Source organism: Callorhinus ursinus, unplaced genomic scaffold (genome assembly GCF_003265705.2).
Source record: "Callorhinus ursinus isolate GAN/ISIS: 27379988/994484 unplaced genomic scaffold, GSC_fseal_2.0 scaffold61, whole genome shotgun sequence".
Lineage (NCBI taxonomy): Eukaryota > Metazoa > Chordata > Mammalia > Carnivora > Otariidae > Callorhinus > Callorhinus ursinus.
This window is the reverse complement of record NW_027397123.1, coordinates 4,146,925-4,164,815: the sequence shown is the minus strand read 5'-3', so window position 1 is coordinate 4,164,815 and position 17,891 is coordinate 4,146,925. Positions and strand designations below refer to the sequence as shown.

At 47.7% G+C, this 17,891-nt stretch overlaps 1 long non-coding RNA gene across 3 annotated transcripts in view; it reads right to left on the bottom strand.

Annotated features, from left to right (window-relative positions):
- LOC112810773 (uncharacterized) overlaps positions 1-17,598 on the bottom strand; it is a 31,142-nt gene extending 13,544 nt beyond the window's left edge. The window contains exons 1-3 of one of the 3 annotated variants that reach the window (XR_003204885.2): positions 7,842-17,598; positions 7,403-7,547; positions 6,413-6,586 (exon numbers count right to left, since the gene is read on the bottom strand). This is a non-coding gene — a long non-coding RNA (uncharacterized lncRNA). Of the gene's footprint in view, positions 1-4,583; positions 4,970-6,412; positions 7,548-7,841 lie in introns of those variants that run through there. The other 2 variants (XR_003204884.2, XR_003204883.2) reach the window with 2 other exon arrangements.
- Positions 17,599-17,891: the final 293 nt, after the last annotated feature.

The following is a 17,891-nucleotide window of genomic DNA, read 5'->3' as shown; positions in this document are numbered from 1 at the left end:
TCTTTTCAAAAGCCAAGGGCCTTCTGTGACATTTATCCACACCGCCTATTTCATTAATGTTGGTTTGTTTCTTTCCTTGTACTTTTTTGAGTCTTTTCAGTTGCTCCTTTTCCAACGTTTTAAAGTTAACGTTCATCCATTTAAAAGCCTTTGTTCTCTGCTACCGTAAGCATGTGAGACTATAAATATAAATCTCCCTCGATGGGCAGCTTCAGTGGGGTACTACCAGTTTGGATTTGCATAATTTTTCATTAAGTTCTAAACAGGCTCCAATTTCCATATGATCATTTTTTCTTTGACTCAAGTTTAGAAGTTTTCTTTATTTTCAAGCATACAATTTTTTTTTCTTGATCCTTTTGTTACTCTGTTCTAAGTAAATGGCACTGCGGCCAGAGAATATGGTGTGAATGGTTCCAGCTCTTTGAAATTTGTTGAGAATTGCTTTTGGCCTGGAATATAGTCAACCTTATGTTCCAACTGTGAAAAGAACATAGATTCTGCAGCCATCAGGTACATGTGGTCTCTGAACGCCTTAGATCAAACCTGTTAATCCCTGATGTTCAAATCTTTATAACCTTTATTTACTTTTTGTCTATTTGATCTATCAGTTACATGAAGAGGTGTGTTACATGCTCTTCCTGTGACGGTGAACTTGTCTATTTCTCCCCATAGTTTGGTCTTCCTGGTGAAATAAAATGGTTGTCACTCCTCTTGCCTTAAAATTTTGTCTGAGATTGATATAGCCATGCCAACTTGTTTTTGGGGTTAGTATTTGCCCAGCGCATCTCAGTCCCTCCTTTTACTTTCCAGCTTTCTATATCCTTAGGTTTCAGATGCATCTTTTATGAGCAATGATATATAGCAGCTGGAGGTTTTATAATCTGGTCTGACAATTCAACAGTATTTGTCTTCTACCTATGCCATTTTATTCATTTGTATTTATATAATAATAATTTCCAACATGCTTGGATTTATTTCTGTCATCTTATTTTTAAACACTTCCAGGAAGTACACCCACATACTGAAATCTACATGCATACGGCAAATGGCCTAATAATGAGCAGCCAGATGAATTATCACAGTGAACACATACATGTAAAAAAAAAAGAAAGAAAGAAACACCTACCATCTTATTTTGTGCTATTTTCCTCACCTTCTAATATTTCCTTTTTCTCTCCTCTTGCTTTCCTTTGGGATTGTTTTATTTCTTTTCATTTCTCATATTACTGAATTGGAAATCATCAGCTCTGTTTTTATTATTTTAGTGGTTATTTTAGATACTTTAATATGTTAAGAGTTCCTTAGTTGATTCCTCCCTCCCTTTCTTCCTTCTTCCCTTGACATTCCGGATGGCATTCAACTATGTGAGTCCTAGAGAGCACTTTTCTTTTTTTTTTTTTTTTTAAGATTTTATTTATTTTAGAGAGAGATAGAGAGCTCAAGTGGGGGGGGGCAGGGAAGGGGCAGAGGGAGAGAGAGAATCCCAAGCAGACTCCACACTGAGCACAGAGCCCGTCCCAGGGCTCAATCCCAGGACCCTGAGATCATGACCTGAGCCGAAAAGAAGAGTCAGACACTTACCAATTGAGCCACCCAGGTGGCCCTAGAGAGCATTTTTCCAAAGTGTGGTCTGTAGACCCCTGGGGACCCAGAGAACTTTTCTGGGATCTGAGGGCTCAAGACTATTTTCATAATGATATTAAGATGCTAATTGCTTTTCTCACTCACATCCTTCCACGAATGAATGCACAGTGGAGTTTTTCAGAAGCTATCTACCATGTGATATTACAACACACTGAATGCAAAGCAGCTATGAGAATATAGTTGCCTTCTATGAAGCTAGAGGCCTAAAGAGGTTTGCAAAAATGTAAAACTATGCCATTCTTCTTCCTAGAATTTTTTTAAAGATTTTATTTATTTATTTGAGAGAGGGAGAGAGAGCACAAGCAGGGGAAGAGGCAGAGACAGGGGGAGAAGCAGACACCCCACTAAGTAGGGAGTCCAATGCAGGGCTCGATCCCAGGACCCTGGGATCATGACCTGAGCCGAAGGCAGATGCTTAACCGACTGAGCCACCCAGAGGTATGGCTCCTCCCTAGGATCTTTGAAAATATAGTTATTTTCTGAAAATACGTTCTTTATATTAACATGTAATGGTTTTCTGATTACTTTTAAATCAATACATATTTAACTTTTTTTGTTTTAATTTCCAATGGTATGTGTCGATAGCTAGGACATAAAAATTTAAAAAGCTTTTTGGGGTCCTCAGTAATTTTCAAGAGTAAAAAGGGTCCTGCGATGAAAAGGACTGCACGTATCTAAAATATTATGCTTCCTGGTGTATCGGCATTTAATGACTCAAAATTTCATAGTTTAATGCCACTTAAACTTCTAGAGATGTGAGTTTAAAGTCTGGTCAAATGCGAAAAGCTTTTTGATGTTTGAAATGGGAGATGTAAAAACCAGAACCACCATGTCATGAGATAAAGAGTAGCAAACCCGTCTAGATGGGTCAGATAGAGTTGCTCTGCACAGAACCGTGGGTTTATCACTTGATTTGAGTCAAGAATCTTGTTCCAAAGATTCTCTGAACTGCAGTTTTTCTTCTTGTTTCATGGAGGAGGATTCCTTCATCTACATCTATGTGGTGGTATGTTGATCCCAAATAGAGGTAGGACTTGGGATCTTGGAAGTTGCATGAACTGGAAATCTCAATGCTAATTATATTTGCCCTATGGCATCCTGAAAAAAACTGCACATTTGATCATTGTCCGCAAAGAGCAAAGAAAGCTAGTGGGGGCAAAAGTTATTAGCATGCTTAGTGTGCTTTTTTTGGAAGGGGGGCTTCACGAAGCCCCAGTAAAAGCCCCAATTTTGCCACTAGAGTACTCGATCACATCTAGTTCATATATTCTAGCTCAACACAATTCCTGTTGTACCTCCTGGGAAATACACGGTTCCTGGAGAACAGTGTTAAGGAGGAAAAAGAAAGGTTTGAAGATATCATTAGTAAAGTCTCCTCAGCCCTCTCTGGTTTTCAAGTTCACAGTGGCGAAGGTGAGCTTCCACTGGAAAGGGACTTTGACGTGAAGTCAGGTCTCTTGGTTTATGTAAACTTAGGTGAGAGCGTTCTCTTTAAGCTGGGCTCAAGAAACCGTACCCCCAGTGAGCACATCACAAGTCTTTGAAGATGTGACTTTTTGACAATAACAACAATAAACTGCTCATTGTCTGTAGTTTATGTTACATTAGATAAGTATTATTCAGCAGAGAGAAAATTCTATCAAACATGCACTTTCAATCCATCTACTCCAACCTGCTTACAAAATGCCTGAGATGCGACTAGCTCACTTGGCAGAGGCTGGGCCCCCACCCCGAGTTGGGTGGGGAGCCGATGGCTTACAGGAAGTCTACTGAGAGCCTCGCTCTAGGCATTTACAGTATCAGTCCCATGAGGAAGCCCCACGACCGGGGCAGGGCGTAGAGTGGTGAGAGGCAGATGGGGGGAAAGCAAACTGCTCGGTGGAACTAAGGAGTACAGTTTTCTCACAATGTGCTCCACAATGCCCTTTCGAAACTGACCCAGCGATCTGAGGTAGGCATTTATTTGTTGCTTTGGCCTTCTCGGCAGCCCCCCTTCACTGGTGACAGCACCCCACCCCCACCCCCTCAACTGTGATGTCCAGCGGAGCTGATGTCACTCCTCGCTTCGTGCTGTGGGGCAGAGGTGTGACCCAGGACCAGAGCCATCATCCTAGCTCTCCTCTGACCAAGGTGATGGTTCCCATCTGGGCGTGTGACCCAACCCAGGCCAAGCAAAGCCAGCCCAGTCCTTCTCTTTTAACCATTTAGGAGAAAGAACCCCTCTTCTGCTGGACTGACTCTGGATGTAAGTTTAAAGTCTGGGGGCCACTATGAGGAGAGACCCTGAAGTCAACTTGAAGGCAGACAGAACAGCAAGAAACCAAGTCCACGCTTCTGAAATCCCAAAGCACACATACTCTGGAGCCAAAAAATTCTCCCTCTTTAGCTTAAGCCAGTTGGAATTGGGTTTCGGTCACTTGCAACCACAGGATATATTATTTCTCAACTGCTCACAGTGGTAGCCAGTCTTTCTTCAATTATTTGAGTCAAAAATTTAAGCATGGAGAATTAAAACCTAACAAATATGTATATACCCATCATGCAGAAGGAATGCTTGTTAGCAGTCATATTTCTTCAGATGTTTTTAAATTTTATTTTTAAGTGCTCTCTATACCCAATGTGGGGCTTGAACCCACAACCCCAAGCTCAAGAGTTGCAAGCTCCACTGACTGAGCCAGCCAGGCGCCCCAGTATTTCTTCAGATTTTTTAAGTTGATGTTCCTATTATGTTTCTCCCTCACTGCATTTCCTCTCTTCTTTGCCAGAAGCAGCATTATTTTGGAATTTAAGTGTATCTTTCTCGTCCACAAAATGTACTTTGTACCTGAGTCCACAAACATGGTTTACTATTCTCTTGGTTTTTTGTTAATGCCTATAAATATCACATAGTACAAGTCACTCTGGAACTCACTGTTTTCCACCCAAATCATGTATTTGACATTCATCACTGAAGCTTACGGCTCTCATTCATTTCTTTTGTCTGCTGAGTAATATGCCATCCTATTAAAAGCTGTCTCACTCTTTCCATTCTACTAGTTATAACCATTTAGCTCATCTCCTGTGTTTCACCGGCATAACAACGCTGCTTTGGACATCCCGCGCATCTCTCTTTGCACACGTGTGGGAAGGTTTCTCAAAGGAGGGATCCACTGGGTGGCATGAGATGTGCATTTTCCATTTCAGCAGAAGCTGCTAAGCTACTCTCCAAAGTGAGTGTAAATTCAGGTCTTCCTGAAAAACGGCTCGCAATACAGGAGCTCCTGAGTCCAGCCCTGCAGCGGACACAAGGTGACAAATGGGAGGGAACAGGCCAGGCACGCACTACCTGCCAATAGGGAAAGGGGTTTGAACGAGGCTGGAGACCTGCAAAGTAACCTGACGTACACATGGACCATGTTAGGGTACTGTGGGGCAGACAGCGTCTCCAGGACTCTAGGGGTGCAGGTGGCCCATCTCCCCATTCCTCACCTTTCTTAACCAAATCCAGACTGTCATGAGCACTCACCAAAAGTATGAATGTAAAATGATACAATGAAATGCAGCTGAGAGGGGTTTCTGTCCTCACCATGTAGTTTATACAGAAAGTGCACGTGGGCCAAGGAGAAACGGTGGCTGGAGGCTAGAAAACCTTGGGCCCAGAGGAAAGCACAGACTGAAAATGGAGTGAAAGGAGAATAAGATGCTGGGATCCTGAGCATGAGAATGTGGCCTCCGTTGGCCCTGGGCCATGTAACAGGCCAAGACCAGACACAGTTCCTGCGGAAAGGCAAAGCACAATCTGTCATGTGTTCATATGTCTGTGTCAAATGGCTTCCAAGCCAACTGGGGCCACCTCGGATCTATACGGTTGAAGCCGAGAAGAGGTAAGAAGAAGGCAGAGGGGTTGCAGAGGCAGAGAGACGGGATCAGAGGCACTGTCTGCAGACGAATGGGCAGTGATGCGCAGTGTGAGGCCCCACTTTCTTCTTGGGTGCTCGTGTCCAGGGGTTCTAGAGATGTCTTGTGAGGCAGGGCTGAAGAAGAACCCATTCAGCTGGATCCTCACTTGGAAAAACTGACCAAACAAGGAGCTTGCCCAGGAGTGGGGATGGGAGTATATGAGAAAACTGGCCACGTGGAAGTCCATCTGGACTAATGAGGAACAGACATAAAATGGGACTCCTGAGTGTTGAAATCGGAACAAAACCTGAAAGAATAATCACAGCTTGAGATTGAGAGGAGGTCAATTAGATTTGTGCGAACAGATTTTGGGGGAAAACAGAGAGGGCTGAGTGGCCTGACAGAGAGCTCAACTCTCGACCTTCCTCTTCCTGACCCACAGCAAGTTCAAGTTCAAATGCTCTTGACTCACTGGGGACCCTGAGAACACAGAAGTACCTGCCTCTGCACCTTATGCCACAAGTTGGTAAAAGTCTGTCTCGGGCTAATCTCCAAGAGCAGTCTGCTTGGGAATGGGCTGAGGTTAGTTACCCAAAATACTGAGCAAGTCCTGGGAGAAGGCACCCTGAAGTGTGACCCAGAAAAGGAAAGGTAGGTTGGACCCAAGTGACCACAGGGTCATAGCTGGAGAACAAGGTGAGGAGTTCATTCCCAGTGTAGGGGCAAAGCCAGAATGATAGAAGATCGAGAAAACTGAATGGAGACCCAAGAGGTAAAGTGGTGGAGGGATTATACACGTTGGGGTGGGAGGCGCCAAGCAGAACTGGTCTTCCCCTTCAGACTAGTGAAATGCTCATATTCAACTGGCCTAGGATGTAACAGTCCTCACCTCTGTGCTGGCCCCATTTCCTGGGTGGCAACCACAACCTGGGGTTTTGCCGGCCAGCGTCCATTCCTCCTCCTTCTGGTAACAACATCCCAATTCTCTGTTAGTCAACCACTCCTCCACCACTGTCAGTCCACGTGGCACAGGGAGAGGGGCAAAAGGCTAGCCCCACTCCAGCTGCAGGGGAGGACATGTTATCCAGACTTGGGTCCATGTCCAAATCCGTCCATCCAGAGTCACCATTTCTAGAGTCTTCTAGAATGATTTGGAAAGAAGCAAACTCTTTCCATGGGGTGGTTAGGCTGGTAAAATGTAATCCTGGAGCTTGTGGGAGCTACCTTTGCCACCACTTGGAGAGGGCCTGCCTGAGAAGGAAGCTTGCGTAGGAAAACAGAATTGAGACATAGAAACAGGGGACCGACAGCTTCATTTTAGCACCTGATCTGACCACTCTTGAAGCCACTTTACCCTTTAACTACAAGACTCTAATTACATAACAAGTAAGTTCCCTTCTTTGCTTAATCAGCTGGGACAACTTTCTGTCACCTAGAATCAAGATATTAGTACAGTTGGTAAATCATTTGTCACTCCTAATAAAGAATCGATGTTTCTGAATTCTATCTTTTACGATATTTAAACAATAAATTAGAACAGATTCAAGCGACCTGCATAATAATTTCACCAATTCATTTGCATTCTGACATGCAAGGGTTACAGTCACCGTCCCTGGGCTGGGAGTGGCACGCTCTGGGCATGCGGGAGACTGCCCTCCCTGCTCTCATAAATCAGATGCTTAGTTAATGATAATAACTTCTATCAGAAGAAGTGTTTTCTGCAGTTGTAAAAGTGTTTCCACACATATCATCACACTTGAATCATAAGACAATCCTATGAGGTTGGTTTCTTATGCCCTCTTTAGAAGCAGGAACTCTAAGAGAGCTCGGGGAGGCTAAATGCCTTTCTCAGAGATACACAGCCAGTCAGAGGCCACACCTGGACTGGAATCTGTGTTGGTCCTCTGGGGCCAGTGCTCCTTCTGTTCCACAAGCTTCCTCAAAAGTCAGTATCCAGTGTGTGGAACTCAGGGACTGTGGTTCCGAGGGGAGTCCAGGCTCGCCGGGTGAGGCACTCACAAGGGCTTTGAGGGAACAGAGAACAGAAATAAATAGCACAGCTGAGGCTGGAAAGACTCTCTGGCTGTCCGGGAGTTTCCAAGAGCTACCACATATCCTTTCAAAAGAAAATCCCTTTCTGCTTAAACTAGAGAGACGGCAGTCTACTGTCTGCACCAAGAAGGCTGACCGCTCTCATCTACATCTTGTCTATGCCATGCGTCCCCCTGCCACCATCCTGGCCATGTGTGACCTCCCGGGAAGCACAGAGCCCCGCCCTGCTCCACTCATGGCCTCCTGCAGTGGCAACCGCTGCTTACCCAAGACAGGTCAGGCTGTGGCCAGTGGTCTGCGCTTTCGCTGGTTCTGGCTTCCCCCGTGGCACGTGGCCACCACCTTGGAATCTGACGTGGGAACAGGGCTTTCCCTGCGGGAGAGGAGCAGCTCCGCTCGCCCGCATCTTGCCCCTACACCCAGGCAGCGCCGTGGTCCTAGGTCCGTAACAAATGTATCCGACAGCCCCCGTTTCTCGGTGAGAATTGTGTCCAACAGCAGCTGGGTGTGGTGCAGGGAACACCACAGGGCTAACTGCCAGGATCCCGGGAGGAGAGCTGAATCTGGGGGGTGCATCAACCTGCGTCCCCAGGGAACAGGAAACACTACAGAGTACTTAGAGCTCTCTCCTGCAGTGTTTCCTACGCTCTCACCCACCCTTCTAGCTATCCCAAAAGGCTCTCACTGCAGGGCTTCAGGCAGGCTTGTCCGCTGAGACACATGCCCGCACTCTCACTGTCTGCCGTTCATTCCTTCATTTGATGGCGTTCATGGGGTAGATCCTCCATGTCAGGCCTTGCTCAAGCTGTGGAAAATACGATGGGGAACAAGACAGAGGAGCCACCGGCTCTCATGAAGTGCATCTTCCAGAAGGCACTGGGGTTGAGGGCCTCGCATTTGGGCTCCCCGGAAACAAGACAGTACTTTCGACGATTACTTGTGACCAAACTAATAAAAGACCTGAGATGGTTAACAATATTGTTTTGATAAGTTAAATGTGGCTTCCTCCTCCGTTTCTGGGACAAGTGGTGGTGAGAGGTAGCAAATAAAAAAATAATAATTGTTTCACCTGAAAGTCTGCCTAATTATTAGGCACAAACAAAAGTTTTTCCTGGAACAATGTCAAACCAAGCCTGTGACCTGAGCAGCACCTCCCAGTCACCAGGAACTGGTGATAAACAAAAGGTAAATAAACAATTTCCGGTTTTGGTAAAGTACAACCAAAGGCAACAAAACAGAGCACTGTGATGAGGAGGACAGGGGCCTTCTGTAGATGGAGTTGCCAAGGGAGGGCTCTCTGAGGAAGAAAGACGTGGCCGACCACTGACTCTCTGCAGATGACATGGCCCATCTTGGTGAAAGCGGCCCGTGGAGCAGAGGCAGCTCCAGTCCTGCCTCTTCATTAAGGAGCCTGAAGACGTCCTTTTGGAGGCTGCCAGTCCCTTGCCCAATAAACAATCAGAATAAGGCAAGGTCCCCAGGTGGCTGCACGTGCTCTGAGAAAGGACTGTTGGTGGCATGGAACAGAAGGAATCGGAACAGGGCCACACTGCTGGGGACAAGGCAGGCGCTTCACGTCCAGGGGACAGACAGAAGCAGGGAAGGGAAAGAGCGTAGAGAGAGAAAAGGGGTGAAGAGACAGCAGCAGAGAGACTGCGCCACGCTGAAATGGGCTACAGTGAGGGCAGAGGGGATGGAGCAGACCAGGTCACGGCCACAAAGCAGGGACATGTCTCTTCTGCCCACTGGAACTTCTGACTCAGATGCTGTTGACACTCTCTCGGGAGAGAGCAGGAGAGGGGTGGGAGAAGTCACAGCTGGAATGTTTTGGGAGTCTGTTTAGTATGTCAGCATAATCAGTCCCATGTGTGGCCCCTGGAAAAAAGTTGAGAATCGCTCCTGTGGCGAGTTTAGTTGTCTGGCGACAATTGACAGTAGAGAAGTATCTGCAGTTTTGCAAAGTGATTTCACATAAGTCACCTCATTTACTCCCCCAAACCGTCCTGCTCTATTCCCAGAGGGCTACGACCCACAGCGAAGCCCAGAGAAGTTACGTGACTCCCCCAAACCACGCAGCTGATCAGGACACAGTCCTTGTGGGAATCCAGGCTGTCTTCCCAACTGCCTGGCTGACATCCCTGAGCTCTGCCTTTGGGAGGTTTGGGAGGGAGCCAGGCCAGAAGACATTCAGAGTGGTCAGCGGGCTCCCCTTCTGCCTCTGGTCCCTGTCTTCACAACCGAGCTTTAGAGATTCATGTGAGCGCCAGCTGTCTAGAACAGGACTGTGAACTTGAACAACCCCCAAACAGTCACTGGACCCACTCTTCTTATGTGATGGCAGCTCTCAAACCTTGGCATGCACCAAAGCCTCCTGATAGACTGGTTAAAATGCAGATCACTCAGCCCCATCCCCAGAGCCTCTGATTCAGCAGGTCCGGGGTAGGTGGTCAAGCACGTGCATTTCTACCAAGTTCCCAGGTGATGCTGCTGCTGCTGGTCCAGGGGCCACACTTTGAGGACCAGAGATCGGCATCTTCCCCTCCTTGAGGGGAGAGGGATTACAGGACTCTGGAATCCTTATGAGGCTAATTCTTCCTCAGGTGGAGAAGTAGAAAGGATGGGAGGGCCAGGTGGACAATTCAACAGAGATCTAAGGAGCTGCTTTGCCATGAGGCACATGATAGAAAACCCAGTGAAGACAGGAAATCACAAATTAGATCAGAGGAAGTCAGGAGGAGCCTGTGAGATACAGAGCAGGGGATAGAACGCTGGAGACCTGGCTAACATTCACTTTATTTTTTTTTTAAAGATTTTTATTCATTGAGAGAGTGAGAGAATGGTAGAGAGAGAGCATGAGAGGGAAGAGGGTCAGAGGGAGAAGCAGACTCCCTGCTGAGCAGGGAGCCCGATGTGGGACTCGATCCCGGGACTCCAGGATCATGACCTGAGCCGAAGGCAGTCGCGTAACCAACTGAGCCACCCAGGCGCCCTAACATTCACTTTAGTTATCTAAGAGCACTATCACAACATCTACGCTGTCCACACACCACCTGAGGTAGGATTTACTTGCGGGTTTTTTACAAATCAACATGTTTCTCACATACCATTAGCCTTGTCCTAAACAAAAGTAAAATAATGAGAGTAACAGCAGCCAACACTTGCACATGCTTGCAGATACCAGACGTGCATGTACATACATGCATATGTTTACACCCAGATGCACACACGCACACATATGTGCGTGCATACATACACACAGCCCTTTCAATCCTCACGGCAAGCCTGCAAGGTCAATCCTGTATCATTATCTCCATTCTACAAGAAACTGAGGCCTACGTAAGGTAACCCTGACCAAGGTTACACACACAACAAGCACGTGGCTGGGTCCGGAGTCCATGCTCTTAGCCCCCCAAAATTAGGGCTTTATGGCTTAACTTGGGTTAGGTAGCTTGCCAGAGAACACAGAGCTAGCACTGGGATGGGAGCCAAGATGTGAACATGAATAGAACGTTAACACCGGAGTGTTAACCACCGACATGTCCCCAGACGGGCTGTGACTGGTGGTGGTAATGAGGGGGTGCTGGGCTGGGACGGCACTGTGGAGAGGAGCTTGGACCTTGGCCTGAATAAATCCTACAGACGGCTCCCTCCTTTGAACTGGGCTTGAGATGCCCATCATCTCCTCAGTACCTCTCAACCTTTAATAAAAATAACTCCAAAGCTGACCTTCACTAGTCTGTATCATGAAACAACTGTTTTCCATTTTCTTTTTCAAACATAAAAGTATATGAGATATGCTTTTTCAAAGTACTGAATCCACCCCATCCCACACCCTCTCTCCCCAAACACGCGCCCCCTGGAAAACTTTTGCTTTTCAGAGAGACTAAGGGGGCAGGTCAGCCGGGCTTCCCACACAGTATCAGAGGGACTGTTGGAACAGGGGGAAGGAAGTGAGGCCAGCTGGTGGAAAGCAGGGAGAACTCAGCTTTGCCCCACTTGGTTCCTCCCAGACCAGAAACTCTCCCTCCTCTTCCTGCTTCACCAGACTTAACACCAGGAGAGGAGCAGAATAGGAAGCTCCCCACTTCCCCGACCCATCCCCAGCAACCCCAGGGCAGCAAGGAGGTCTCAGTAGGAGTCTGAGGCTCATGGGAACCCCCGTGGCTTGACATTTGCTCCAGAATGGAGATTCCTCAGTAATACTCGGAGGCTGCAGTCTCTGCTGTGGGGGCCAAGATGGGCAGCAATGAAGGCAAAACAAGACTCAGGGAGAAAAGCAGCACTCTCCCTTCCCAACGTTTCCGGTGAGTTTCTTTCACTCGAATCCAGAACATCAGGAGTATCTATGTAAAATGATGCAAAGGACGCTGGGCAAGAGACAACAGCGAGTGGTCTCCTCCCTTCTGCTCCTACTAGTCTGGAAAGTGGGCCGGTGTGGGAGGACAGCAAAGCCTGGACAGAGAGAATGGAGGGCTAAGAGACAGATGCTAGGTCCCTGCAGAGACTCCTGTATCAAGAGGCCTCCCTCACCTCCCAAAAAACCTGAGGAAGAAGGAAGCAAGCAGACAGGAGCAAGACATTCTTGCCCTCCAACAGGTAACTAGAGGGGTCTTCACAAACCATAAATCAGATTTCACTTCTCTGCCCAAAACCCTTCCACAGTTTCCTATTACTTTGAGCATAAAGTCTGAATCGGCCCGTTGGGCTACAGGGACCTGCGTGAGGAGCTTTCCCTGCTCAGTCACCTCTCTGACCTCATTTCCCATCACTCTCCCTCATGCTCATTCCACCCCAGCCACACTGGCCTCCTTTCAGTTCCTCCACCACACCATACTCTGTGCATCCCCTGGGCCTTTGCACAAACTGCCTTGCCTGCCCAGAGTGTTCTTCCCCCAGCTCTTCACAGGGAGAGTTCCTTCAGGCCTCTGCTCCATGTCACCCCTTCAGGGAACCCTTCCCTGCCACTCAGAGCACCTCCCTCACATCCCAGGCGACTGTTACATCATCCTATTTTGTTTCCTTCAAGGAATGTGCCACGACAATAAATTATCTTCTATGTTTATGTAGATACTGTTCTATTCTCCTTGCCCCCAATAGCACGTAAATTCCATGAAGGCAAGAGCCATGTCTGTATTGTTTGATGCTCTATCCCCATTCACTCAGAGAGAGATGAAATGCATGATCTGGTTGTCATCCTGCTCTCAGCTGCCTCATCCAAGAGACTTCCAGGAGTATCTGAGGAGCCTAGGGCTGGCCTGGGCCCACAGAGCTCAGAGAGAGAGGTCCCTGGAGAGAAGAGAGGAGATGGCAGAGAACTTGGGGAAAAAGAGATGTGTTGGAGCAACAGCAGAGCTGATTCCTCAAACAGCCATGGACTTTGTGAGGCCACATGGCCTCAGACACTATTCTGGGCAGGCTGGGGCCCCTGGACCTGAAAGCCAGGAGTCCCCCAAAAATGTGCTCACACAAAATGTGCTCTGCTGGCCAGGGAATGCCAAGTGATGCAAAACCGGAGATGAATCTGCTTTGGCTGGACCATGCCAGGAAGGGAACAGGAACTTGACAAACTTGACATTGTCTGGGGGGGGGAGGTGGAGAGGAAGAGAGTGAAGAAAGACCAAAAAGAAAGGGTGAAACACAGCTGACGACCTGAAAGAAGCCTCCAAAAGAGAAAGTATGGGCTGCATGGAATCTGGTTGGAAAGAGAGCCCTGGGAAAACAGTCAGAACTTGGATTGGGAGAGAGAAGAATTCGATTGGCAGGGGCAGAGACGTGGGGAGAAGCAGAGAGGGCCCAACGGCCTGAGCAGGGTTGGGCGAGGGCTCTTCCCCTCTGACACGTGACTCCTTGGACGGGAGAGCTCCGCGGCCCTAGAAGAGAATAGTCATGAAGGTGCTTACAGGCCCATACCCTCTCCCCAAAGCCCCAAGCCTTCTCGGGGAGCACCATGGGAGCAACCCTACCACTATTTGTGTCTGGGGACGAGGGTGCTGGAGCCCATGCCACAGAAGCACTGGGACGGCTGGAAAGCTAAGTGGAGGGTGCCACTCTAAGAAACAATGTGACAGTGTCAGGGGTGAAGGGCAGGTGGGTCTGAAGGTGAACGTAGGCAGATGCTTGCTTACACCGGTGCCCAGCCAGACAGGAGCCCCAGGTGGGTTGGTCCATCCCCAGCCAGGCCAGGAGCGTCTCGGCTCATCTGGTCCTCTAACTCAACAGTTCTCAAAAGACGTGTTGAGACACACAGGTATGTGGCAACCAGAGGCAAGAAATGCAGGTCAATGGTTCGTGGTAATACTGAAAGGACCAGGGTTTGTGAAGTTAAGTAAACAAAGAAATGAGCGGATACAAGGGAAGCCCTTATAATGTCACTGTCAGTTCCGGGCGTTCCATCATCCTTTCTGGAGTGAGCAGGAAAGGGGAACATCCCGGTGCAGACTGGAAATTGCTCTGGACACAGGCACAGCAGATTCTGACACAGAACTGCTTTCTCTGGGGGCTTTGAGAATGTGCCTTTCCCACCTCGCTTTCTGGGGTTTGAGCAGGGCCTCCCCGAGCCCTCGGCTCCAGCCGCAGGCGTATGCGGCTGGCTGAACCACCCTGAGCCTGCAGGGCCGGCCTCGACATCTCGGCTGGGACCCCTGGACAAGAGACGCTACCTGCACAGGCTGTCACCCTATGCTGCGCAGAATCATCTCACTGAGGAAAGAGTATTCAAACTCCTCTCTTCCCTCAAGCCACGTTCGCCCTTCTCAGAAGAGCGCTAGGGGCCTCTGGGGGAGTGAGACAGAACGGGACACAGCTCGAAAATGATGACGCTTGTCGCCTCCGCGTCTTCACGTGGCGGGAGGGCACTTCTGAAACTTCAGACTCCCATAAGAACAAGTCTTGTCCAGCGAGGGTAGAGGAGGAAAGTCTGAGGTGTCGAGGAGAGGAATCAGGGCCAGTGAAGAGTCAGCCCCTCCTGAGACACAGGATGGGGAATCTTTACCCCAACGAGGAACTCCACAAACGGTTCTATTAGGAGGCGTGAAAGGAGGCACAAACGGACATTCTAAAAAAGCCAATGGCAGACGAATAAGCAAACAAGAACCAGAAACAGACCCAGAAATACAGAGAACAAACCGATGGCTGCCAGAGGGCAGGGGAGGGGGAGGTACAGGCCTCCTAAGTCACAGGGATAAAAGGTCCAGCCTGTGGAAGACAGCCAACCGTACTGGAAAGGCGTTGTGTGGTGACGGTAGCCTTATTTGTGGGGGGGCGGAGCATAACATACAGACTTGTCCAATCACGACGCTGTTCACCCTAAACTACTGCAACATTGTGTGTTAACCATATTTCTGTTATAAATAAATAAGGCAGATAGTAGAAGCTCAGTTGGTCAAGCGTGGGGAAAAGGAGCACAAAATCAGGGAGGTGACTTACCCTAATTTTTCTTAACTCGAGCAGAACACCTCAGAAAGCCTCACCTGATTCCACAATTCTCTTCACCTGTGACAAGTCTAGCAACTTCCTTCCCCTCCTTGGACGAATGCTGCCAGACCTGCCGCTGTCCACCCTTTCAAGACAGCTAAGGCCATGGCCCCTGGCCCATTTCAGATGCCTCTGCACAAAGGAAAGCTCTGCCTTTTCCTAGTCTTGCCTCTGCTTCCAGAGCAGCCTCTGCTGGGCCCTGGGGCTCATGGCTGCTCGGGCACCAAGGGATATGGCAGTGTGGCTTTCCCGGCCAGCGGATGCTCTCCCTCTGTCCACCAGGTGGGTGCTGGGGCTCCTGCTCCTATCCCACAGCGCCGTGGTTGAGTTCTTTCATTGGGAGACATATGGCACTTGTGTCAAAGGAAACACAAATAAAAGTAATCGAAATCCTGCCCAGAGATAGCTGCCTGAGATGCTCACAGAACGCTCACATCTGATTTTGTGTTCCTAAGACAAAACTGACCTCTGCAACCTGGCAGAATTAGATTCATCCAACCCCAGGGACCACAGAACCAGACACGTGCGGCAATGCTCCCTGTGGTACCTTCTCAGCTGAGGTTTTCCCTGAGATGTGCTCTTCCTTGGGCATATGCCAGGCCTTTGGGGACACAATGCAAAAGCTGCAGAACTGGGGGAGAGAGGGCTCATTTGCAAAAGTTGTACAGGTGCAATTTGGAAAAGACTACAAATTTCTTCATTGAGTAAAAAAGTCTGTTTTTTGTTTTGGGGGGGGTTTTGAGAGAGAGAGCACGAGAACAGGGAAGGACAGAAGGAGAGGGAAAGAGAGAATTTCAAGCAGGCTCCATGCCCGGCACGAAGCCCAACACGGGGCCTGATCCCACAATCCCGAAATCAGGACCTGAGCCGAAACCAAGAGCCGGACACTCAACCAACTGAGCCACCCAGGAGCCCCCAAAAGTCTGATTTTTAATAATACACTGAACCCAGCTAAAAGGCTGTTTCCCGGCCTTCTTTACAGGTAGGTGTGGTCATTTGACTAAGTTCTTGCCAGTGAGTTATTAGAAGTGTTGTGTGGACCAGTCAGAATGGCTAAAATTAACAAGTCAGGAAACGACAGATGTTGGCGAGGATGTGGAGAAAGGGGAACCCTCCTACACTGTTGGTGGGAATGCAAGCTGGTGCAGCCACTCTGGAAAACAGTATGGAGGTTCCTCAAAAAGTTGAAAATAGAGCTACCCTACAACCCAGCAATTGCAGTACTGGGTATTTACCCCAAAGATACAAATGTAGGGATCCGAAGGGGTACGTGCACCCCGATGTTTATAGCAGCAATGTCCACAATAGCCAAACTGTGGAAAGAGCCAAGATGTCCATCAACAGATGAATGGATAAGGAAGATGTGGTATATATACACAATGGAATATTATGCAGCCATCAAAAAATGAAATCTTGCCATTTGTAATGACATGGATGGAACTAGAGGATATTATGCTAAGCGGAATAAGTCAATCAGAGAAAGACAAATATCATATGATCTCACTGATATGAGGATTTTGAGAAACAAGACAGAGGATCATAGGGGAAGGGAGGGAAAAATGAAACAAGACGAAACCAGCAAAGGATACAAACCATTTGAGACTCTTAATCTCAGGAAACAAACTGAGGGTTGCTGGAGTGCAGGGGGGTGAGAGGGATGGGGTGTCTGGGTGATGGACATTGGGGAGGGTATGTACTATGATGACCGCTGTGAATTGTGTAAGACTGATGAATCACAGACCTGTATCCCTGAAACAAATAATACATTATATGTTAATAAAAAATTTTTAAAAATGTATTGTGTGGAACTTCTAAGAAGTCTATTAGATTGAGAAGGGCTAAGTGCTTCTTTTTCCCTTCCTCTTAGTCTGCTGTCAGGAACACAGATGTGATGGCTGGAGCTTCAGCTTCTATACTGGACCATGAGGACAAGGGCTAGTCTAGGGTTGGTAGAGCAGACAGCTAGAAGAGGATGGGTCCCTTAAGTCTTCCTGCAGCTGTCAAAAACAATCCTGGCTGCTCTGGACTTCAAATCTTCAGGCTGCTCTTATATGACAGAGAAATATAATTCTATCCTATTTACACAGCTATTACCTAGAGTTGTTCAATTACACACAGTAGAATCCAATCCTGACTTATTGGAGTTTCAGCTTATAACAAACTAAAATGTCTATCTTCAGTTTCTGATGACATTTTAAGAGGAAGGTTTCCAAAATGTAATTAGAGTAATGTAAGAGACAAAGGAGAACGGCAATATTACAAAAGCAACCATTAATTTGGGCTTCTCCTTCCCTTTTGTTCCTCTTTATCCATCATCTTTTTCCTTCCAAGATTTAGGATGGTTAATATCCCTCTTCTAGTGGTAGAAGCTGGAATAGTAGTTACGTCAGAGGTCGGAAGGTTGCTCTCTGGGCAGGGGCACAAAGAGTTCTTGTAGGACATTGAAAATGGTCTACATCTTGACCCACATGGTGGTCACACAAATATATATGTTAACAGTCATTAAGGTTAGTATACTTTATCATATGTATTGTATTGTATTGTATTGTATGTAAGTTACACTTCAATAAAAACAATTTACAAAAATCCTTTCTAGGGTGCCTGGGTGGCTCAGTTGGTTAAGCAACTGCCTTTGGCTCAGGTCATGATCCCGGAATCCTGGGATCGAGTCCCACATCGGGCTCCTGGCTCAGCGGGGAGCCTGCTTCTCCTCTGACCCTCTCCCCTCTCATGCTGTTTCTCTCTCGCTTGCTCTCTAATAAATAAATAAAATCTTTAAAAAAAAAATCCTTTCTAAAGTCCCACACTTTTGGGAGCTTTTAAAAAGATATTTATTTTTTCTA